The sequence below is a fragment of the Bubalus kerabau genome, chromosome 3 (genome assembly GCF_029407905.1).
Source record: "Bubalus kerabau isolate K-KA32 ecotype Philippines breed swamp buffalo chromosome 3, PCC_UOA_SB_1v2, whole genome shotgun sequence".
Taxonomy (NCBI): domain Eukaryota; kingdom Metazoa; phylum Chordata; class Mammalia; order Artiodactyla; family Bovidae; genus Bubalus; species Bubalus kerabau.
In genome coordinates, this window is record NC_073626.1 from 179665225 (window position 1) to 179683177 (window position 17953).

Below are 17953 nucleotides of genomic sequence, written 5' to 3' on the forward strand. Positions count from 1 at the left end.
GAAAGACCATTCCTCAATTGGCCGACTTGCTATGTGCCCTTGACCAAGGTTTTGCCCCTCCTTCTCCCCATGCCCCCCAACCTCTGTTTCCCCATCTGTTCAAGGAAATTGATTTTGGTGTTCTCTTGGGTTCTTGAAACTCTGCATGGCATAGAGAATGGACCAGACTTTCTTGGGGGCAGCATATTTTTCCTCGTAATGAAGCCAAACCAAGATTAAAATGGCCTTCCATTCCCCATGCACCTCATTGCAAGCGGCAGAGCCACAGATCTGAAGCAGGCCAGGGAGAAGCTGCTTAGGGTTTAAAATGCCAAACTTTTGATCCTTCTCACTGGAGGGAAGATGTCTCGTGGATAATCCAGAAAATGTGAAATAATCTGAAAACCTTTCCTCGCGGGCTCTGGGTGGGAAAATAAACCAGTGTGGGGGCTGGGTGTTTGGGCAGGTCATGGCTCAGTGAGATACATAATGGAACCACCCAGCGAGGCCTGAACGCAGGAGGAACTGGGACGCCATCCAGCCCCACATTCTGGCCCGCTCCCCACTCAGGGCTGGGAGTTGGCAGTGCTAGTCCTCAGACCGAGGCACTCAGTCGTTCCAGAGACATCCGTCCAACACCCACTGCCTGTCAGGCACTGGGGACACAGCAGTGAACACCACGGTGAACCCCTGGTCCTCAGGGGGCTTCCAGTTTAGAGGGAAAGACGGGAAACAAGAACACAAAACATTTGGTAATTGTGGCCATAGGAAGGACCATGCAAGAGAAGAAAAGGTAGGAGGCTGTAAAGGTCTGCAGCCAGCTGGCCAGGTGCTGAGGCTGATGTCTGAAAGATGAGGGGGCGTCAGCTAGATAGGGAGCGGGGCAGAGGGAACGGCCTGGAGGCCAAAAGCAGCTCAGCTTTGACGACCTGATGGGAAAACAGTAACACTAATGACGGGGTGAGGAGGCAGGGCCAGATCATGCAGCCATTGGAAGGAGTTTGAAGTTTGTTCCAAGACAAATGGGAAACCATTGAAGGGTTCTGAGCTGGGGTACCGTGGGCGGTGGCGGAGCAGGCAGGTGTTGAAGGAGGGAGACCAGCTGCAGTAGCTCAGGTGAGCAATGTGCTGGCTTGGACCGTGATGGCGGGAAGGCTGTCCCCCCTTCTTCATCCAGGATGGCATATACTCCCTCATCTCAGGCAGCCCCTGCTCCCAGTGCCAAGGACTGATGAAAAGCATTGTGGGGAGTGAGGAAGTGTTGGGGATGCAGGGAAGGAGAGCGGTGAGGAAGAAGAGTTAACAGAGGGAGTGGCGCTCGTTAACAGGGAGTGTCATTGTCAACAGAGGGCTTAAACAAGGACAGTGACACACTCATTCACCAGCAAGGCAGCGAGCCCTTTTGACCCAGGGCCGGGTGCGGGAGCAGTCACTGAGCTCAACCTCACATCTTGAGCATCACCCCCACCTACCCTCTGATGCCTGTCCCGATGCCAGGCACGGCCCCTGTCCTCGAGGGCCCATGGAAGCTAACCCAAGCCCACAAAGAGCCTCAAGCGTCTGGGCGTGAGATGGTAGGGAAAAGCAAACCTTGTGCACCAGGAAGGTGGGCCACGGCCCCGAAGTCACCTCTCTGTCCCTTTGGTAAGAAAAGGGATATGTATTCATGCTGGGCCATTTGTACAACACAGCCTCACTGGCCCTTCACAGCAGCCTGAGGGATCGGGGTACTTGCCTCTTCCATCAGCGATTCAAATCTCTAGGAATGCAGGTGCAGCTCCAAAGGTTGCCCAGGGAATCCACGGGTAGGAAACATCAGAGTCGGAATTTGAACCCAGCACCCCACCCTCATGGATCCTGGATACTCTGCCTTGCTGGTCCCCCGCGCCTTTGTTCCCCCACCCACAAGATGACAGAGTGGTTGGATGGTCCCCACAGCTCTGTCTGGGTCTGACATTTTAAATGGATTTTGAGGTTCTGTGAAAGAAGCTGCATCTGAGCTCAACCTTGAAGGATAGGCAAGATGTGGACATGCAAGAGACTGGGGGAAGGGTGGTTCCAGGCAGAGGAAACTGCGGGCAGGGGCAGGTCACATCCCGATGTGAGTTAGAAGAAAGCTGGGAGGAACCAGAGCAGGGAATGTGGGCCCTGACTGTCTGGGAGCTGAGCTGACAGAGGGGGAGGGGGGCGGGGGGCGCCCGGGCCGGCAAACATCTTCTCTAGTCCCTTAGATGGAACGCAGAGCCAGACAGACTGGCTCCGCCTTGGGCCCTCACAGCTGAAGATCAGCCCCTTCTAGACTCTGGGGACAGTCTGCAAGGGTGGGAAGGGCCCCTCCAAGGTGTTCAGGGATCTCGAGTCCCCCTCTCCTCCCCATTCCCTCTTGGGTCTGGACCTGAGGCCAAGAGAAATGTCACAGGTCCTCCAAGGTTATACCAGCTGGGGCAGGAAGCAGCTTCCAAGGCCACCAGCCAGCCAGGGTCAGCAGGCATGCCCAGACCTGGGCCAGGCCCTGGCCGCTCTGGGCTTTGTCTCTCCCTGTCTTGAAACCTCAAGAGGTCACCTGATCTTGCCTCTGGCCCTGAGCAAGAGGCCCACACCTCGGGTCAGGCAGGCTTGCCCGGGCTCCTCTCCCTATTGTCTGGTGCTCTCCTCTCTCCCAGCCTGTCTCTCGCCTCTCCTGCAGCCATTTTCAGGCCAGGCCTTCTTGTTCTGAGCCCTTATTTCCTGGAAATGTAATCTCTCCGTGAGCGTGCCCTCTCAGGCCCCTCCTTTCCCATCTCCCCGCATCTCTGTGGACCCGGAAGAACCCAGGGAGGCTGGAGGGTGGTGGCTGGGAACTGGCCTGTGGGTGCAGACAGGCCTCTGTGCAGAGCCCGATTCCATCCCTTCCTAGCCATGTGACCTGGTGAATCATGTCACCTCACTGCTTCTCTTGTGAGAATTAAATGAGATTACCCGTGAAGCACTTAGCCCAGTCCCTGGCACGCAGGAAGCACGTAATCAGTGGTTGGTAGATGAGTGAATAACATACCTCCTTGCAGTCTGCATGAGTCACACACCTCTGACCCTTTTTTCCAAGCTCAGGACTCTTGTAGCCAGCCCTCCTTCACCTGCTTTCCCCGCTTCCTTCCTGGAAGGAGCTTGTATTCTAGTGTAAGTTTGGGGCCTTTGGGTTTGGGAAACTGGGAAATGCCACCTGGTTACATGCCTTAACAGTGGGGCTGAGTCTTCCCTGGGGGGTGTCCAGAGTCAAGGTGAGTCACAGGTCCCACCCCAGCGGACCACCCCAGTGGACCTAAAGCCTGATGGGCAACAGGCCCCAGACTGCTGCGTGATCCAGGTCGGCTGGAAACTCTCCACATAGTTACCCACACCAGTTCTCTGTCTCAGTCCAGATCATCTGAAAAAAAAGATTTCCTTGTCACTTTGTCATCTAACTTTGGCTACCATGGTGCCCTCCGTTGGTGCCGGAGGGCAGGAGAAAGTAGGTTAATTCTGGGTTCAGCCCACACAAATGAACCACTTAGCCTGAGCCAGCCATTGCATGTGGTACTAAAGGAGCCACTGAACAAGATGAGCAGTGTCCTGCCCTCATGGAGTTTGCAGCCTTTAAGCGGGTGTTCATTACAAGCATCCATGTGGGCATCACTCACCAAGGGAGGGACTGAGACACTCCCACTAGACGTACCAGAGACCACCCTCTTGAACCAGGGGCAGGACTGGCAGGAAGAGCTTCCGGTGGGGGGCGGGGAAGCAAAATGGGTCTTGAACAAACTCAAGGCGTCGGAAGCTATAACCTTGGGTCAGCCCAGCCAGCACCTGGCAGGTCTCTGCCCCAATATCTGTCCTCCCACTCCCCTCCCCCGGGGCCCATACCCCTGTTGTGGCTGCCAGATATCCTTCAGCTTTGTGGGATGCTGTGTCTGGACAGCTCCCCACTCCCGAATATTTACTGGATGAATTGATTCAGACATATCTGCTCTTGTGGCTTCATTGCGTAACACCTTCTGATTGCATCCTCAGCCCTTCAGCCTCCTATCCTGGTGTTCTAGGCATTCGAGGCCGCTTCTTCAGCCCCGACTTCCTGCTCGCACAGCCTCCCTTCCCAGCCCTAGACTGTGGGGTCTGGAGAGAGCTTTCCAGGCCCCTCCCCAGCGTGCCTGCGCCTTTGCGTTGGCTGTTCCCTGGCCTGGGCCGCCCTTTCCTAGCCACCATCCATCTCCCACCTGTCAGGTCCTATCTTTCACTCAGACACTGCCGCCTCCAAGAAGCGTTCCAGGATCCTTCCCAGGCGCAATTAATCTGCAGCCCTTTATGCAGCTGTGACAGCTCTTCCTGGGAATGACTTCCTCACTGCGCCATCAGCTCCTTTAGGCGGGTTACTCATTTCTGTGCACTGTCCCCTCAGCGTCTCATCGTGCCTGGGACATTTCAGGGGTCAGGGTTCCCCCCTCCTTGAGTCAAAGAAGGGCATGTAGACCAGGGAGAACTGTGAGAGAACGGGTTAGGCCTCGGGGAACGGACATGAGCTGGTTTCTCTCAACCCTGCCGTTACCAGATACGCTCCCAAGGATGGAGCAAGGGTGGGGTGTGGAAATGAAACCAGTTCCAACTCTCATGGCTCCTGGAGTTCTCCCAGTGCAGCCCATTCCAAGTTTATAGAGAGGAAGAGGGACTCAGCCAGCCACCCAGGCAGAAAATCACAGAAACGAAGAGCCAGAAAGGACCATTGGGATCACCCAGGTCCATGTTCTTGCCACTTCTCAGCTTCCATTCAGTTGCATGCCCAACACATTACCTGTGGGTGGCACCTGTCCTGACACAGGCATCTCCCATTGGGAAGAGAGAGATGGGTGTTAGGGGGACATGTGTAGCCTCCTCCCAGGAGTAAGGAGATACGGAGTGTGAGGCTCCGAGAGGTGAGAGATACACACAAGGTCCCACAGGTTGGGTGGGCAGCCATGGGTGTAAACCCTGCTTGGTCTCACAGGCATCCCTCCGTGTGCCCAGTAGTGGGGTAAGCAAGGGAGGGTCCCTAAAGAGGGAATGACTGGCAGAACTGGAGTTTAAGGAATGCCTCTGGTCACTGGTGGGTGGATTTTGAAAAACTCTGGGGCAGGGACAGCCACACCCACCCACGCCACAGCCTACCCACCCCCAGTTGGAAGCTTTATCCCTCATAGATGTCTGTCTGGGTCCCGCCTACCTGAGAGTATCCCCATCTGCCAGGTGTGTTCTGGGTCTCAAGTTAGCAGTCTACTCGCCACATTTAAAGGACTCGCAGGCCTGACTGCCTGAAAAACCTCAAGGGATGGATCACCTTTGGGCAGCTGTGGTTTGTCTCTGACCCCTTGTCTTTGGCACATTATCTCAGTGTCTAAAGATCTTCCCCCATTCCCTGTTCAACCCCCTTATTTTGCATAGAAACTGAAGCCCAGAGAGGGCAAGGACTTGACCTAGGTCACACAGCAAATCGGTCTCTCAAATTCTCACGCACTCTTTGCCTTCTGTTCCACTGTCCTATTGGATGTTGAGACCCCCCTTTCTGGAGGGTAGAGACTTGAAGGTGGGGCTATATTTTAGACTACCTCTCCGCTGGTTTGCTTGAGTGAATGCACAAACTTGTGCTCCTTTTGCCAGGGAGAGCAGCTCTCTTTGGACAACCTGGTTTATCCGTGGTCTTCAGCATTTTAAATTCCTGCTCAACTCAGCTCTCCCTTGGTGTCCCCAGTGCTAGCCCCCACTGACAGGCAGAGGCCACTGAGAGACCTGGCCCCACAGACCAGGTAAAGCTGCTGGAGCACTAGGCTCTGTGGAATAAAGCTCTGCAGCCCTTCATTATGGAGGTACTAAAAGGTTAAGTCTTGTGAACAACGGCCGGTGTCCTGGGGCGCTAGCCACGTGCTGGCATCCGGGATGCCCAGGAGGAGCTCGGAAGGGAATGACAAGTGCCCCAGTAGCTATGGTAACAGGGTGGTCTGAGGAGGCGTCTGGAGGTGTGCAAGACCTGAGCTGGACCTTGACTCCCCCATCGGACGTAGACTGGTCACAGCTATGTCATTCAGTCCCTGTATACCACTGACCCCAGCGTGTGCTGGGCGCCCTGCTCAGCAGTGAGTTGGAAGAGTCAGTCTTTCCCACCAAAGCTGGGTAAAGTGTGTTCCCTGAGCCCCACAGGGCTTTTCTTGCCATACCCCCATCTCCCTGCCTTGTGATCCCCTGGTTTGGGGGTCTGCTTTGCTTCCTTCTCTGCTCTCTGAGCCCCTCCTGAGCAGGAACCAGATCCGTCTTCCTCTCTGCTTTGTCCCCAGTGCCCAGCACTGGGCCGCTTGGCCCAGCAGCATTGGTTCTGGGCTGGGGCGAGTTGCACCTAGTAAGGTCAGGGTTCTACATGGCCACAGCACTCTGTCTTCCTGGCTCAGGAGCCTCTGGTTTTGATTCTCTCCCCATCCCCCACCCCCCACCATCCCCCAGATTCTGGCCAAGTCATGAAAGCTGGGGAGGGTGGCGGGAGGAGGAAGGTGAGACAGCGGTGGCTTAGCAGAGGGTGAGAAAGCCTCCCCGCTGCCTGGCCGCCGGCACCACGGGAATGGTTCTGGCAGGAGCTGCCTGCTGGGCTGAGATCACCATGGAGACCTGGCTTGGAGAGGGTCACTGGCAGTGGCTAAGGGCTGGAGGGGGGCGGGGGCGACAGGGATTTGTGCAGAGGCTCCCAGCCTGCCCTGGGGCCCTTAGGGGAAGCAGGGGAGGCTGGGGTTCGGTACAGTTTGCTTGTTAAGTGGTTTGGAGCTGCTCGTCCTGAATCTCCCCCTCACTTGTCACCCCAATACACCATATATATCACCCCAACAGCCATTCCTTAGCTTGGCAGCTGTTCTTCAACTGCAGTAAAGCTGTCTTACAGATAGATGCCCCCAGCCCTCCAACAGAACCTGTGCCCCCCCCACCTGTTTATCACTCCCCTAACTGGAGAACTGGCACCCACCCCAGCTGCACCCCAGGTCCCCACCACCCCAGTTGTGATACAGCTGTCACCTTAACAAGCACACCTCTTACCCCTACGGCTAATTTTCCATCCTCCTCCCACCAGCAGGAGACCTGACAGCCTAACAAAGATACAGCTCCTGCCCTCCCACTCACGCCTCTGCAAGCCACCTGGGCTGCTGCACCAGGATGGGATTCTGTTCCGCCTCTCAGGGGTCCACCTGGCTCCCCTGGCCCTTGAGGGGAGTCCTGGCAAGTCCAGCCTCAGGACAAAAGTCTTCCCCGGGGCTGACTGCCCAGCAGACAGCAGTCGGGGCTGAGCAGAATTTAAATGTGGCCCCATTGGAAAGGGAAGCCAAGAAAGAGGACAAGAGAGGAAAGGCTTTCAGTGGCCGCTGGTTCTTTGGGGGGGTTGGGGGGAAGAGGGTGGATGGCTCCCTGAGGAGTCTCAGAAGGTGGTTCTAGCACCTCCCATGCCTGCCCATTTTCAGTGGCATGGTCACTTACCAAGTATAGGAGATGTGAATTTTAGGGCTCTGAGAAGATGGAGCCCCAAAAGAGCCAGGATAGTAACTAGAGGTCTTGAGAATATCACCTCTTTCCCACTGGACATCTTTCTGCTCACCCCAGCAAAGCTGGGGGTCTGGATAGGAAATCAGGTCCCCAGAGCCCTGCAAACATAATTAGGACTATCTAGGGAAGTAGGTGACTTCATATCTCTAGTGTCTGATGATTGTAGGGACCGGGGGAGTTTCTGAGCTTCCGGAAGGCAGGGGCTGCGGACGGCACAGATGCTATTGTGTTGTCTTCTTTTTTCCTTTATTCCGACAGACTTCCTCATCACCTCACCTCTGTAAGGAACAGAATGGCAATGGTAGGGAATGGGGAGAAGGTTGGATTTGGAAAAAATTAAAGCCGCAGTTCACACCTGTGCTGTTCTAGGGCCTTGTCTTCCCATTATGTCATTCCTCAGAACAGCCTCAGTAGGAGGAATTACTAAACTTACTGTTACATTAGGAAATTGAGACTTGGAGAGCCTAGCTGGCCCAAGCCCCAAGAGGATAATGACTCGTGCTAATTAGTATCACTTATGATGCATTTATGGACCAGCTGTAATCTGCCTCAAACCACTGAATCTTCCCAGCAAATACACAGGATAGTTCTGTTATCCCCTTTTTACAGATGAGTAAACTGAGGCCCGCAGAGATCCACTGACTTGCCCAAGGTCATAGAGCTGTGAAATGGAAGTGCTAGCATTTGAGCTCAGCTGTGTCTGACTCAGGAGCTCAAGTTCTTAACAGGTTGCTCTGCCTGAAACTCCACCTTCTTATCCAGCCCATCCTTTATCCCTCAGTGGCGTGGGCCTTGGGGACACACCTATTTTACCAGTGGGGAAATTGAGCTCAGAGCAGGCCAGAAGCAGGCCAGAGTTTCATGAGCGGAGCCGTTTGTAATTTTCTGGGAGGAGGAACAAGGCAGTTCACTTCTGGGTGAACTGGGTGGGGGGTCCTGCTCTTAGACTCCCTGTTCCTAGAGCTCAGGGTCTGTCCCTGCCACTGACTTCTGCCTCTTCTCTTGTGTTTCTTTGCAGCTTTCAGAAAACCAACGCCAAGACCCCTCCCAGTGTCCACATCGTCCTCCTCTGCCTGCCCCTCTGCCTCCCGCCGCCCCCCCCACACCCCCTGCAGCCCTGCCCCCTGCTCCCGCCCCTCCCTGCCCACCTCCTCCACGCAGAAGCCGAAGGTGAGCCCTTTCTGCACAAAACCAGCAATTGTAAATACTTTTTAAAAATGTACAAAACTTAAAAAAACAAAACACAGTTTTAGAAAAAGACAAAAAAAAAGAGAGAGAGCGCGCGCGAGTGTGCAAGAGGTTGCGAGCGGGGCCTCACGGTGTCCAGAGCCCCTGCAAGTATGCACTGAGAAATTTATCTACAGGTCGTTTGACAAAAATGAACAATATCCTATTTATTGTATATACTGTTTTATTATAAATCGTGGATTGTATATTGCATTCTGTAAACCTGCTGTGGTCCCGTGGTGTGCAAATTCGCATGGTGGGGGGGAGGGAGAAGAACCTCTTGCGGGAGCTTTTTTTTTTTTTTTCTTTCTTTCTTTCTTATTTTTCACTCTTTTGGGTTTTCTCTTCTGTTGTTGTTGTTGTTTTCTGTTGGCAGGACACACCCAAAGATCCAAGTTTGTATTAAAAAGAAATGAAAAAAAGCAAAAAAAAAAAAACAAAAAAAAAAACACAAAAAAACAACCTCGTGTCTTGTGAAAGGGGATGAATGAGGGTGGATAGAATGGAAGGGGTGACAGCTGGGGGTCATCACCATCCACCGGGTGCCCGGAGAACTTGAAATATCTCTGCCACGTTCCCTCCCTCAGAGTTCTTCCTTCTGCCTGAGATCAGTGTCACTTGCATCTGGGCCCCTCTCTTTGCACACCAGGCCTTGGGTCTCCCCTGCCTCTGGGCTCCTCAGTCTTAGCCCCACAGTTTCCTAGGTCCTGATGCATTCTGTCCCAGGGCCAGGGAGTCTGCCTTTTAGAGCTTCATTTTGATTTAGGTCCTGGGTCTCCCCTGATTTGAGACCCCTTTTCTCCACCAAGTCCTAGGTTTCCTCTCCCTGAGGAACCCCCGTTATAAATCAGGTCTTGGGTCCCCCCGTGCTTCTCGACCCCCTCACTCCATTCTCAGCCCTGGGTCTCTGACTCTAGCCCCTTCATTTGTCCTGTGTCCCCCCAGCCTTTGGGCCCCCCAGTTATATTCCGGTTCAGGATACTTGTCTTTGAGATACTCAGTCCATCCTAAGGGCAAGAACCCTTGTGGTTCACCCCCTTTTCCCACAAGGACTGGAATATCCTGTTTATGTGTCTCCTGTTTACCCCAGGGCCTGGGTCTTCTTTGTCTCCAGCACCCCCTCTTCCCTACTTTTTTGCCCCAACACACCTTCACCTGCCTATGCAAACTGCAGGGTTTGACTAGGCCAGTGACCCCAATATTTCTGCCTTCCCCTGTCTTTCCACCCTGAACCCCAAATGCCAGGTTTGAATTTCCTCCCAGCTTCTGTAAACTTTGGAAAAAGAAAACTCCTAATCCTGAGCCTATTTCTGGTGGACCTGGCAAGGCGAGCTGTGTCCCACCCCCTGACCTTGACGAGCTCTTGGCTGCCCTTGACCAAATAATGCCCACATTGGGCTGCCTGGTCCTGAGCAGGCAGCTTTTCCCATAGCCCCAGTTTATGTTTGTGTCCCTCCCTGCTGAGGCTCAAGGTGACCCCCAAGGGACAGCTCCGTACTACCTGCCCTCCTCCCCACCCAAGCAGCATGGCCCAGGCATTGGGATAGTCAGAGGAGCCCTCCATCTGAGAGAAGATAAACCCCCCAACTTCTGGGCATCCCTATCTGAAAGAAGACGCCGGAGGGTTCAGACAGGGGCAAGTAACAGCCCCTAAAACCTCAGTCTCTGTGGTGGATGTAAAGGTTCATTTCTCCCACCAAGCCTCCCTCCTTTGCAGTCCCAAGACTCCCCCTCCTGCAGTGAGGGCCCAGGCATCAGGCTGCAGTGGGGTGGGACTGGCAGGGGTGGTGAGACCTGGCGAGGGTTTCCTGGAGGCCGAAACCAGGGTGCGAGGCAGAAGAACCCAGGGAGTTCCCAAAGGAGAGAGAGCCAGGGGATGGAAGCCACATGTGGCTAGATCCAGGTGGAGTAGACACTTGTCTGTTTGGGGAGGAAAGAAGGCTTTCACGAAGTCACCCCAGGGCTGGGGGCCGGGGGGCGGGGGCAAGCTGGTTGGAAGGGGTGGGTGGCCTCAAAGGGACCAGCGGGGGAGGCCTTGAGATGTTTGTTTTCAGCCCCAAGAGTCGCCTGCAGGGAGAAAATGAGTACGTTCATTGGCTGCTGAGGAAGCAGAGGAGACCTAGGGAGGCTGTCCAGGTGGGGCAGGCTGGGTAGAGGGTGGGGCCCCGGTGACAGGGGCTGAGGGCTGGGGGTTGGTGGGGGTGCCCTGGGGGAAGGGGGTAACATGATGATTCTGTGGAAGGCATTGTTAGGGCTCAGGGAGAGAGGAAGAAGGACACAGAACCGTGGTGTGCCTAGGAATTGGGGTGGGGGTGGGGAGGGCTGACCCAGGAAGGAAATGGGAGTTGAGGGAGGTAATTATAGCCCAGCAAGGGGGCTCTGTAACTCGAAGAGGGCTCTGTAGAAAGGGTGAGGTTTCACTGAAAAGAGAGGGGCGCCCAGAGAGGGATGGAACCCAGAGAAGGCCTTGTGGTTTCCGGGATGGGCGGGAGGCTGGGTGAGGAGTACAGGGGCTCCTTGAAAGGTGAAAAGGAGGCTCCTGGAGCCCAGGAAGGGGAGGGGTCCCAGTCTAGGGTCTGTGGCTTAGTCCGGGCTGAGGAGGGCGGGGCCGGAGGTGTATTTGGACAGCAGACTCAGGGGGAGCTGCCAGGGCCAAGGGCACAGCCCTTGGGATGGAAGATTCTCTTGGCCCTTGGGCCCTCCGGCCTCTGAAGGAAGGGGAGCAGAGACCCTGCTCAGAAGTTTGGCCCTTCACAGCCACCGTCCCACACCTGATCCCACAATACATTAAGGCAACTTGGCTCCTAGGTATTTGGATTTTGCCACTGTTTATTAAGCCCCTCCCTGAGGTTTTTTACTCCTCAGGACAGTCTTTGAGGTAGAAAAAAATACTCAGCTCATTTACAGATGGGAAGACAGGTTCAGAGAAACAAAGTAACCTGTCCCAAGATCCCACAGGAGGTGGCAGAAGTAGGTTGACCCAGAGTCTGGCTCTGAACCATTGCTTTTTCATAACAAAGGGAAAAAAAGTCTTGCTTATAAAATTAATCCCCAAATTCATCCATTCTATGATTAAAATTTTAAATGATAGAAGTAAGATCAAGAAATAATTACATAACATTATGTACTAGTTACTGTTCTAAACTAGATCTATAAACTCATTTTGTCCCCATGACAATCCCATGAGGCTTTATTGTAGTGATTATCATCCCCATTTTACAGACAGGAAACTCAGGTACAGAGAGGTCATTTACAAAGACATCTCAATGAGGATACCAGGGTTGAAACCCAAGCAATCTCCTTCAGGAGTCTGCCTCACTATACTGTTCAAAGTGAAAACCCACACTACCCCCATTCTTGGTAATAATCCTTACGTCAACATTTTCGAGTCCATTCATCTAGATCAGTGGTTCTCACCCCAGAGAGATTTTATCTGTTGGCCTGGGTGGGGCCTGGGCATGGGGATTTTTAAAAGCTCCCCAGGTGGTTCTAATGTGCAGCCAAAGTTGAGAACCTTGAATCTAGCTGTTGTGCTGAATGTTTGCACATAAGGAGCCACCTGTGTGCACACACCTATATTTAACATGTTGTCCTAGGTGTGCATAAAAGGCTTTGTGTGTACACTAGGGTACCCGTCAGTGTTTTTTACTGAATGACTGGTTGTAAATTACCATGGGTTCTCTCAGTGACTGTTAGAGACACTATGTGAACACATTCATTCAACCAATGTTTCTTAAGCATCTACAAGATTCCAGGCACCGTCCCAGGCACCCGGGGATACAACAGTGAACAAGACAGATGGGGTTCCTGTCTTTGTGTGTATGGTCTGATGGAATTGACAGATTTGTCCTTACGTCTTTCCCTGTGGGTGACGGGTTGGGAACCCCTCAGGGGTTGCTGAAGGGTGAATGGCAGCCTGGGGGAACTTGAGAAGGTGACACTTGCTGTATGCACGGAGGATCTCCTGGCCCTGTGTACAGATGTGTAGAGAGAGGGGGACTGAGGGCATGTTTCCGGGTGTGAGTGAGTGTGGCTGACTGTGTGGCATGTGTATAAAGGTGTACATGATCTGGGCCAGTGAAAATGTGGACAACAGTGTGTGTGTGTGTGTGAGGGGGGAGGTGTGTGTGTGCCTGTACCTTTGTGTATCTGTGTTTCAGCATGTGGTTGTATCTGCCCTCTTGGTGCCTGTGCGCCTGTATGTTCCTTAATGTGTGTGTGTGTTTATGTCAGTGTGTATGCCCATGGCCCTGGGAGGGCTGAGTGCAATTGTAGGCACCGGCCAAGAATAGCACACAGATGTTAGCACATGCACACTGGAGCACTGGCCTGCATGTGCACACGCACACATGTACGCACACACACACAGCCAGCTGCTGCGAGGAGGAGGCTGGGTTCCAGTCCTAGGGCACAAACTCCCAGGGCCAGGAGAATTCTGCTTTGGGTGTGTGGAGGAAGCACAGCTGGGGCTGGAAACTCGAGAGTGGGAGGAAGGGAGGGAGAGAGGGAGGGAGGCTGGGGAGCCACATCCTTGATCTCTGGTCTGTTTCAGCAGTTCCGGACTTGGTGCTCTGGGTCTCTGTGTGACTCTGGGTCTCTCTAATGTCTGAATCTTGGATCTCTGTTTCTCTCTTCTGGGTTTTGGGCTCTGAGGCTGATCACATGACTCTGGGTCACCACCTCTGCAGCCTGCTTGGCTCTCTGTGTCCTCTTCCAAGTCTCTCTGTCTCTGCCTCTATGTCTGCCTCTGTCTCCGTGTCCTTCCTTGTCCTTGCCAGGTGGGAGGAGGGGGCCCAGTGCTCAGGGAGCAGGTGTCGGCTCATTCAGGCAGCAGGGAGTGAAGTTGAGAAGGGCACAGAGCCAGGAGCTCCTGGACACACAGCCACACTCCAGGACACAAACTCAGGGCGCTTACAGGAACACACAACAACATACATGGAGAAGTAGGTTCTGGAGGACATACACACAGGTACACAATTCAACACACAGCTGCGCCCCACCACACACAAGGATGCCAAACACCGAGGGTCACGTGCAAAGAAATCACACGTACACAATGACAAATACTCATCTAGGCACACCCGGATATACAGTCACAGGCATATGGCATTCTTCCAGAGGAAAACCCAGGGCCATGGGCATACACACAGACACACACACACACACACACACACACCCCTTAAGGAACATACAGGCGCACAGGCACAAAGAGGGCAGACACGACCACACGCTGAAACACAGATACACAAAGGCACAGGCACACAGTTACGCTGGGGCAGTCACACTCAGAGCCACAATCAGGAGTAAGAAGGCAAATGAGCACAGACAGGCAAATACCCTCAAGGACAACCAGATACAGAGGCACAACAGGCGCGCTGAGGGACACACCCAGGCACAAGCAGATCATCCTCAGGTACACTACCCACCCCCAACCCCGGGGCTCACTCTGGATCACCTAGGGACACGCCCACAGACGGCAGGCGCGGGGACCCGGCGGCCCAGCGCACCTGGCGCCCACGGCTCGCCCCCGGACGCCCCCAGGCGCCCCGCCTGTGCGTGCCCGCGCGAGCGTGCCCGGTCCGCGCGCGCCGCCACCTGTGGGAGGAGAGGTGCGCGCTGCGCCCGGGGCGGCCTGGCCGGCGCTGCGCGGGGGGAGCGGTTGCCATGGAGCACAGAGCGCGACCGCATACTAATGGGGCGGCCACGGGCGCTGCCCCCTGCCCGGCCCGCTCCCTCCGCCCACTCCTTCCTCCCGCTCAGCCAGAGTCGCCCTGGCCCCGCGGCTAGGCCCGCGCACCCTACTCCGAGAGCCAATACACCCCGCCGGCCTGGGGCCTGGGGCGGTCTGGAGGCCCGGGGATGGGAGGAGGGGCGCTGCGGGACCCCCAGATGAGGCCCAGGCCAGGTGAAAGGCGGCGCGGGGCGAGGGCCTGCGGCGCTGCGGGGGCTGCCTGGCCTGGGCACGGGCACCAAACGGGCATTGGCAGCTGGGAGCGCAGGTGCTGTCTTGGAAACGGGGGTGGGGGGGTAGCTAGGAGGGGGTGGCTATCCTGGGAGAGGGTGGAAATAAAGGGGGAATTTAACCCTTTCGTTGCCAGAGGGTCCTCCAGCCAGTCTTCCCCAAGGCTTGACGGGGAGGGGGAAGAGAGTTGACCAATCGCTAATACGGTCTGCACCCCTCACTTTCCATCTGCTTCCAGCATCTCTCCAGTTCTGGCAGGGGGCATCAGTTACCAGTCCTGCCCTTGTCTGACTGGTGAGGAGGAGGGGAGAGTGGAGGAGTGTGCTGAGGACTGGGGGCCAGAGGACAGCGGCACCAGAAGGGTTACACCTCCCCACACCTTAATCCCAGTCCCAGAGCCCCCCTTTCACTCAGCCTTGACCCCCTACCCTCTCAACCCCGCTGTTTTAATTGGCATGGAGGGGGCGTGGCAGTATCCCGGGGTGGGGGGAGCCGGCAGAGGGTTTGCAGGTAGAGGCAGTGGGAGGTGGGGGCTTAATAGAGGGGGGGAGCCAGGCGGTTGCCTAGCAACCCCACAGCTGTCTGTTGACCTAGAAGAAGCTGCGCTGTCTTGACACAGCTGGTGTTTACATGTAACCGAGGCTCTGGCTTACCGCTTGCTCGGAGGAAAGCTGAGGCAGTGCCCTGGTGGCAGCCTGGCCTCGGCTCCCGGCTGTGGTGGGCTCCATGCCTGGTTTCTGCCTGCCCTCTTTACTTCAGCTCCCACCTCAAGTCCAACGGGCGAGAGGATGGGAGGGCAGATCTCAGAGCTGGAGGCACTGGGGCTGGGGACAACTGATAGACACACACACACACGCACACATATACATGGCACAAAACCCGAGGCCTTCAACACAGAAATGGTGGAAGACTGAAAAAGGACTGAGGGACAGGGGTGCTCAGTTTGTGCACAGATTTCAACCCCCACAGACAACTCCAGCATTTGCAGGAACGCATGGCCACAACAGACCCACAAAATCAAGCTGACATCAGGCACACACACTGGCACAGAGGTGCCCGTAGACAAAATGACATCCAGGCAGACACACACAGACACACGGAAACAGAGTCATCAGGTGGCGGACATCCCAACATACAGACACACTCGTGGACCTCTTGGTACAGAAGACAAACAGGCACTGACCATCTGATAGAGACACACACTCCAACACACCGCCGCGCCGAATTCTCCATGTGGTAACACCGGCAGCTAACACACCACCACAGTTCATTCCAGCCTAGGGTGTGCAGGTCTGCATTATGAAAGAAACCCAGCCTCACATACAGAGGAACATTCACACGGGGGAACACCCAACTCCCCAAACTTTCATTGATTGCCCACAAGGTTTAAGGCAGGCAGTTGCTGACAGCACAGACATAAGCGAAGACACACCCAGGAGCCTAACATGTGATGGGACACAGGTCCCCTGAAGAACCACGGGCCCTGACATGTCCCGCCCACACCCACACAAAACATGCCGGCCTAGGGTGTGAGCTGAGCTGAGACTCCTCCCTGCCCACAAGCCCTGAGTAGCAGCAGATGTGCCTTGGGGTCAGAGGGCCCTAGTGGCTCCAGGACCAGCTCCAGATGAACCCACACAGCCTGGGCTGTACCCTTGACCCTCAGCGCTAGGGAGGAAACACCACCAGCTTCTTCCCCGGGAGCCCCCCACCCAGGCTGAGGGGGAAAGATATAGCCCATCCCCAGAACCCCCGGTTGGCAGCTCTGCCCTCCCAAGTCCCTGCCTGGACTGACAGAGGAGACATGGTCCTGCCCACAGGAACCCTGGTCAGATGGAGCCCGTATCTCCCTTCCAGGCAGCTCTGGACACTACAGACACAGACACACACAGCCCAGCATGTGGCAGCTCCCGGGAGGTTCTGGAGGCCTTCCTGACAGAGGTGAGCCTGGGGCCTGGTTTGGGAGCCCAAGAGGGAAGGAGGAGGGGGTGTGCTGAGGAGGGCCTCCTTATCTCACCCCACACCCGCCCCTCGCCCAGCGGTTCCTCCTCCCCCCAGGGCCCGAGGGGCCTGCTGGGGCCCCACAGCCCCATCAGCCCAAGCAGTGAGCAGGAGGAGGAGAGCGGATATTTTTAGCTTCTCTGCCACTGACATTTCGCAGCAGGCGACCTGGGGTGAAGCTGAGTGAGTGCTGAAGGCTGGGAGAAGCCGCCAGCGTCTTCCCGCCCCCGTGCACATGCACACACAACTGTGCACGCACACAGACACATCCCCCCAACGCTCACCGAAGGGGCACAGCTTCAGGTACACAAGTTATGTGTGGATCTAGACACACACATGCACACCTGTACACACACTCGGTTCACAAGCCACTTTAGCCTAAAACTGCACACACCTGGACAACACCAAAATGTACCCGTTCACACACCCAGACACATGCACACACAGTTCAAACATACAACACACTTCCCACACATAGCCCAGCATGCGCCCATTCGCTCATCATTTAGTGGAGAAATAGGATTCAATGCCTACTGTGTGTTAGGCACTATTCTAAACACAAAAGATACCATGAAGAAAACAGACCAAAATTCCAGCCTCACAGAGTTTACATTCTGGTGGGGGAATGTTTGACCATAAATAAAAAATAGACAAAGTACCGTTTCAAGAACCACACATTTAACCCAATCCCCCAAAATGTACAACCACATATGTGAACAGCTCCCTCACAGTCATTGTCCCACAAGTACACAACTGCACACGCCACCCTTAGTCAAGACACACACACCACTCCACCTTGTACCTCTAAACAATCACGGACATGTACACAGCTGCACTCATTTCCAATTATACACTTCACATATAAATACGCAAACACGATACACACACACAAAGCCAGCCACACACACACTGTGCATAGCCATATAATTTACTTAGTGTACACAGAATACAGCCTCCACAACAGCATGTAAATGCAAGGTCACACAGCCTCCTCCATATACTCGAATGCACACACACACACATGCACACAACCTCAGGGTAAATAAAATTCCTCTTCCTGCCTATAGCACACACACATGTACCCATTCCCACAATCCTTCCCCTACCCAAGGAAGTCCAAGCCTGTGTGCCTGTGTTCACAGGTGTACATGCAGTGTCTTATCACACTCACAACGTCGCATACACACCTAACTCCCAAGCTCCAAAGAGGCCACACACCCAGGT

At 54.9% G+C, this 17953-nt stretch overlaps 1 protein-coding gene across 3 annotated transcripts in view; it reads left to right on the top strand.

Moving 5' to 3' along the window:
* AHDC1 (AT-hook DNA binding motif containing 1) overlaps positions 1-9173 on the top strand; it is a 64962-nt gene extending 55789 nt beyond the window's left edge. For all 3 annotated transcript variants that reach the window (XM_055573994.1, XM_055573992.1, XM_055573995.1), the window contains one exon: positions 8558-9173. The gene's annotated coding sequence lies outside the window, so the exon portion shown is untranslated. The remainder of the gene's footprint in view (positions 1-8557) is intronic.
* The last annotated feature ends 8780 nt before the right edge of the window (positions 9174-17953 follow it).